Source organism: Stegostoma tigrinum, chromosome 8 (assembly GCF_030684315.1).
Source record: "Stegostoma tigrinum isolate sSteTig4 chromosome 8, sSteTig4.hap1, whole genome shotgun sequence".
In the NCBI taxonomy this organism is placed as follows: domain Eukaryota; kingdom Metazoa; phylum Chordata; class Chondrichthyes; order Orectolobiformes; family Stegostomatidae; genus Stegostoma; species Stegostoma tigrinum.
Genome location: NC_081361.1, coordinates 20,312,871 through 20,319,251, shown reverse-complemented (window position 1 = coordinate 20,319,251; position 6,381 = coordinate 20,312,871).

The following is a 6,381-nucleotide window of genomic DNA, read 5'->3' as shown; positions in this document are numbered from 1 at the left end:
CAAAAGCCTCAAGTTTATCCAAACACAAATAGTAGCTCGAATCCAGACCCGAATCAAAACACTGGCATCAATCCTGCTCAGGCCCTATTATTTATTAGCTTTCCCATCATGGGAAACTTTCATAACTCCCATCTGTTCCCAGTCTGTACCCGATAACACAAATTTCCTGTCCTGTTTGCACTGCAAAATTGCATGTCATTTTGAAAGTGTAGCATGTATTCACTCGTCTCAAACTTAATTCTACAGGAGCGAACGTTTGTCCATTTGTGGCAGCATCAATATGACAATGTTTGATTATAATGCTACTTTGCAGCGTGAAATCAAAATCAACAATTCCTCTGTCCCTGATTTGTTCATGCCCTTTGAAGGAGAAATTCAATTTTGTTTGAAAGTTTCCAGAGCTGGATTTGAAGGATTGGGACTGGTACATTCAGGAATTAAAAATTGTGCTCCTGGACCCTGATATCTCCAGGTTGGTTTTGCATTTTCAAGGGGCCAATGTAGGGGTATCTTGCCACTTCGTTGTGAAACTCAGTGATGACATGTTCTGGGCACCAAGGCTGACGTCGTGCCCTATCAGACCATTTACATTTAAATGATGCAGGTCTGGTGCAGGGATGAGATGTGAAGTGCACCCGGCTGCTGGACATTGTACAAACACAGCCCTGAACATCTCAGCCAGTTACATAGCCTCGCAAAACCTTTCAGATTCCTCCAAAAAATTCTGTGATCATTTCTTTGTCAATGGGGGATGTCCACACTGCAGTGATGCAATGAATACAGGCAAATCTCTGTTTCTGATACAATAATACATCTTCATCAGATGCCATTGTTCATTGCCATTGTCTGTTGTTTGCAAGATCGGAGTTGCTTATTGTGGTCACAGGTTCCTTAGTGCATGTGGTCCGATATCCTAAAAAGTAATTGTGTCAACTGCGTGAAGAAAGTCTTTTGGTTCATATCTTCATTTTTGTTTTGGATATTAGTCCAATGCATTCTGCTGTCATTGTTCTGCTGAGCTCTGTAGATTTCATGGGGAAACTGGGATGGTTACATTGTGTAAAGATATCAAGGTGTTGAGCTGGATGCCAAGTAGCATCAGAAGAGCAGGAAAGCTGATTCTTCTTCAGAAACTCTGCAGACCACGCAGCATTTGGAGCGAGAAACGGAGTTTATGTTTTGAGTTCAGTGATCCTTCATCAGAACTTTGTCTGCTCGGTTCCGCCCCAATCAAGTAAGATCGGCTCAGTGTGAATCAGCAGCTCCATACCCTGTTTGCTTTATCAATGTGTTCAATGTTAAATGGGTTGATGATTGATGATCCTGGTTTCACATTAATGGTGAAGACCACTTTAATCCCTTACAATATGCACGGTATGTCCTTCTCCTTCCCCCTCACCTCAATGTTGAGACCAACCCTGAGGTGAGGTTCCTCAAGCCAACCGGTTCCAAACATGTTGGTCAAAACTGTTAAGTTCCCATTTGAAGAGGAATGAAATGGCCGCACTTTATTCTCAAAATCCCTCAGGTGGGTAAGCAAGTTGAATTTAAGAAGGATCAGCAACTTTGTGGATACTTCCTGCATCAAAATATACTTTTTTTGAAAGGAGCTAATTTAACCAAGCTTTCTATCTTTCATAAAATGAGTTGGTGTATTAATTGCTGCACATGAGAAGAAATAGCAATGCTACACACATGCACAGATGGGAGAAGCATGTTGTGAATCCAAAAAAATACAAGTTTTAAAAAGCTGATCTGGAAATAAATCTCTGAATTTTGACTGCATCATTATTTTTAGATTCGTGGTGTGGTTTGCTGATTGATGTACCTCTGTCCTGATTTCTTTTTTAACGTGGTTTGTCCAATTCAGATTGAGACAGAGCCCTCTTTTATCTGGGTGGCACTTAATGGGATGTCTCCCAGGGGAACCTTTGAACGCCTGATGATTTTATACATCTTTTTTACAATTGACTGTGGTATATTCAATTAAAGCAACTGCAGTGTTCTTTTCAATGAATGAAGAAAAGCAATCTTCAAGAATTTCCTTACAATACCTCAGAAAAAGAAATGCCAGTAATTTCATTCATGCAAATGTAAAGAGAGAACTGTGAGATGTTGCTGCCATTTGTTTAAAAACAGAACTGGTGGATCGTTCAGCACAGCTCCTCCTCCTGCACTGTCTCCATTTGGCCTATTTTCCTTTGTTTCCAAAAATATTTGACCACTGTCCTAAATAGTCAATAATTGAGACAAAACTGAAATCACTGGAGAAACCCTACAGGTGTGGCAACGTCTGTGGAAATAAATCAGAGTTAATCTTCCAAATTTGGTGGCCCTTCTTTAGAATTGGTTCCTCCGTGCCTTCCATTTCCAGGCTTATTGTTTTTTTTGGTGGGGGGGGTCAGTGATGGTCGATGATCCTTGTATCGCCTGCATCCTCAATCTGTTATCTCCTTCTTTTCCAACATTAACGGCCAGACTCACTTCTTACAGGATGAATAGAAACTCTTTTAGACCTGTTCCTTTTTAAATATTTACAGAAATTTGCGTCTGTTTTGTATTTACATTAACTTCCATAGTTAATATTTCGCTCATCATTATCTTTTAGTCCATCTTTGGGATTCCAATAGATCTGTACAATGTTCTGAGATGCAACCCAACATTATATGATTCAATGCCTTTCCTTTAAGCTTAATTTCATCTTTTATCTTTTTAGTTTTCCAGCGATGATGAGTCCTCCTCTTATTGAAATGGATCTATTCTGTGTAATCTGAAATATGCCCTTTAGTATCTGATACTGCATCTCTATTCACCTATTCCTTAATGTAATTTGGCAGTTCACTTAACGAGCTTTTTTTTTATCCCTTCATAACTGCTCTTATTTACGTTCATAATATGAGACTTGCACCCACTACTCCATCCTTCAAACTAAATGTCAAATTCTCTCACACTATGATTGCTGCTACATAGAGACACCTTTGCTGTGATTATTAATTCATCCCATGTCATTGCAGATCTCGTAGATGAGAGCAGCCTGCTCTCTGGTTAGCTCCAGAATGTGCTGTTTGAAAAACTCATTTTAAACAACCTGCCAAAAACTCCATCCAGGCCACATCAACGCATCTCCCATGATTACCAGTTTAGCTTTTTGACAACCTCTGATTATTTCTGAACTAAAAGAAAAAATGAAGGATGCTGAAAATCTTAAACAAAAATGGAAGGAACTATTGAATGCCAGCAGGTCTGGAAGCATCAGTGGAGAGACTGGACCCAAAATGTTGACTCAGCTTTCTTTCTACTGATGCTGACAGTCTTGCTGAGTTTGTCCAACAATTTCCATTTTTGTTTCTAATTATTTCTTCCTTTTTATTTCAAACAATAGTCTTGAGGCCAGTATGTCACTCCCACAAGTGATTTCCTTTCTGTATAATTACCTCGCTCTACCAAACTGTTTCTTCATCTTCTTCACTGAACTTAGATCATCACTGTCTACTGTGCAACTCCCATCACTACCAGAACCACTGTTCCTCCTTTTCCCAGCTTCCTGTGTTTCCTCAAATTCCCATTCCCTTCAGTATTCACATACAGTTGTCTCTGGAGTCTTAGCAGACACAGCTTGCTGAAGAACAATTTGAGAAGATTTTGCAATTACTTTTTCAGAAGAACAAATATGTCTCTGAACTCAACAAGATCGCTATGTTCAAAAATAGGAGAGATGAGCTGGACAGGGCTTCTACACAGCTTCTCATCCCCCAACTCTTTCCTTTTAGGAAATCATATTGAAAAATAAACTCCAATGTCCATAGCCACCTTTCAATGGCCTCTCTAAAGAAAATATTCTATATAGCTCCCAAAACTTACAATAAATCAATTCTTCCACAGTTCTTCAAAATCTAATTCCTGCAAAGAATATGAAACATAAATGTTTCTTTTCGGTGCCACATATCAGGAAGCACAGATTTGCCGTAACAATAAATCTTGTGTTCATAATCCCACAACCAGGCTTCATTGAGCTTCATTGGAACCCCCAGGCACTAAAAGCTAGTGTCAGATCAACATGATCATTCAACACAATCATATAAACCTGCAACCTCATGGAATGATTCAATACCTCGGCCACCAGATGCTTTTGCACTTACTTTTCTGAACAGGACACCTTGGTGTAATCCCAACATCTGCAGCTGAGGGCCAAATAGATTGCCCATTGTAAGATCATAGTGTGAAGAATTAGCCGGATGCAATTCAAATGTGTTTCCCAGTGTCACATGTTTCCTGTTTGTTCTGTTCTTGTCACCTGATTGGAGACACTCCCTGTTAAAATGGCCTGACTGTTTGTCACCCTCTATTTCACCTGCTGTCGGATCACTTCAACCACATACTCCTCTTCAAAGGTCAAATTAAGACAGCAGCAGTTATTTAATCAACTCAAAACTCATTGACTTCCACACAATGAAAATTGGACCTTTAAAATCTGATAACGTTTGTGAAAATTTAAAACAATGTTTAACTGTATTAATAGTACACCAGACCACCACCAACCACAATCTCTCCATCCCAAACCCATCAACTTTAACATTGGAAATTAAAGTCTTCAAGGTGAATTGGGGTCAGGTTTATATTCTTATTTTTTGTAGGCCTTCCTGCAACCCTTCCATCCTGACAGGTGGGGGACAGAGAGGCATCAAGAATTCCATTCCCACTAACATTAACTTTGATCCGTTGCAAAGAATTCAGGTCAAGGAGAGCAAAGGGGCAATGTCTATTCGCGTACATCCTTGTTGTTGCCTTTGATTCTTTTTGAAAAATTCATTTCAAACATGTTCACAACTGGCAAAAAGCAGCAGTTCGTAGCCATATCTAATTGCTCTGAAGATGATGGTGGTAATTTGCCTTCTTGAACTGCAACAGTTCATCTTGTGATAGTCTGCTCAAAATGCTCAGAGCTAGGGAGTTCCAGGATTTGAAGCCAACAACAATGAAGTTTCTGCCACATGATACTCAATCTAACTCCATCCCTCATCTTTCTTTTCCTCTGAGAACACATTTCTTTTATAAAATGTTTTACGCTTCACAAATCTTTCCTTACCTCTTTCTGACATCTTCCCTCAGGGGAGAAATCTTACCAGAAGATGGGTTCCCTCACGTTTGCACAGGAATTGGTTTGTGTTTTCTCTTTCACTCGTCCTGAAGAGTGAAGGAAGTATTAAACTGATTGATAAATCCCCCCCTTACCCCATTATGAGTCAAAAAGATTTGAGCGTCAACATGCTATTCATTTGTCATGTACAAAAATTAAAGTCCACAAAGTTCTGGATGAATAATATGACAGCATTCCAGGTCAAATTTGCAATAAGCTGATATTTTTGGGAATTTCTGAGTCATGACTCACAGGCTGCTATGCTAATTTGGTGGTTAGTTGATTGCAAGAAATCTCAGATAATTTCTACTTGTACATTGTAAAAATTAAGCAAAGCTGCACAAAAATGTCAAGGTGTAGATCTTTACCCAGCTGTCTTCAGAATTTCTCATACAGCTGTTCCTGGATTAATGTGTTTAGTAATGGTTGAAGGTTACTCATTTGGTTTTCCGATGCTTATGGGCATTTAATTACTCTGCTGTGTTTCAGTGCATAGTATATTGCAAACCCATCAGAGGGCCAGCATCTCCAGAACTGCAGCAGTGCTTCTGAGGCAGGTGGTCACTGCTGAGGGATTAAGAAATACATGTGAGACGGGCAGACAAGGCCCCAAGAACAGAGCCAGATATGGTGGGAGAGAGGGTGTGGTGCCCTTGAGTTGCAGTGTTGGGCTGTCGAGCAAGTAATTTCCTTTTCACTACACTGCTCACTGCACCCTGCAGCCTGAGAACAGCTAGAGGCCACCCGACATGGCATTAGAGTGGACTTGTGATTTTTCCAATGCTTGCCAAATGGCAAGGAGATGGGAAAATTGCCCTTCAATCATTCATTCTTTATTCAAATAGCAGGCTGCAACCGTTTCCTATGATGGGAGACATCACCCTTGGTAGGACGATGGTGAGGATCGGCTACAATGTGGCACCTGACATTTACCTGGCATTTTCCCTTCTTCACCCTCAATCTTAATCCCTTGATGTTGTACCAAATTGAAGGTGACCATTGCACTACGGTGGCGTTGATGGAACATTGCTGCCCAGTTGCGTCCCTCAGCCATTGAAAGAGCAGGAGGTGACAATGCAAGAACAAGAGGGCCATTGAAAACCTCAACTGGACAACACATCATCTATGAAGAGGAAACCATTTCTGATCAGGTTAAGTCCATCACCCTGAAACGTTAACTCAACTTCCCTTCAGATTGTTGAGGTTTTCCAGCTCCTTTTTGTTTTTCTTTCATTCTTTCAGCA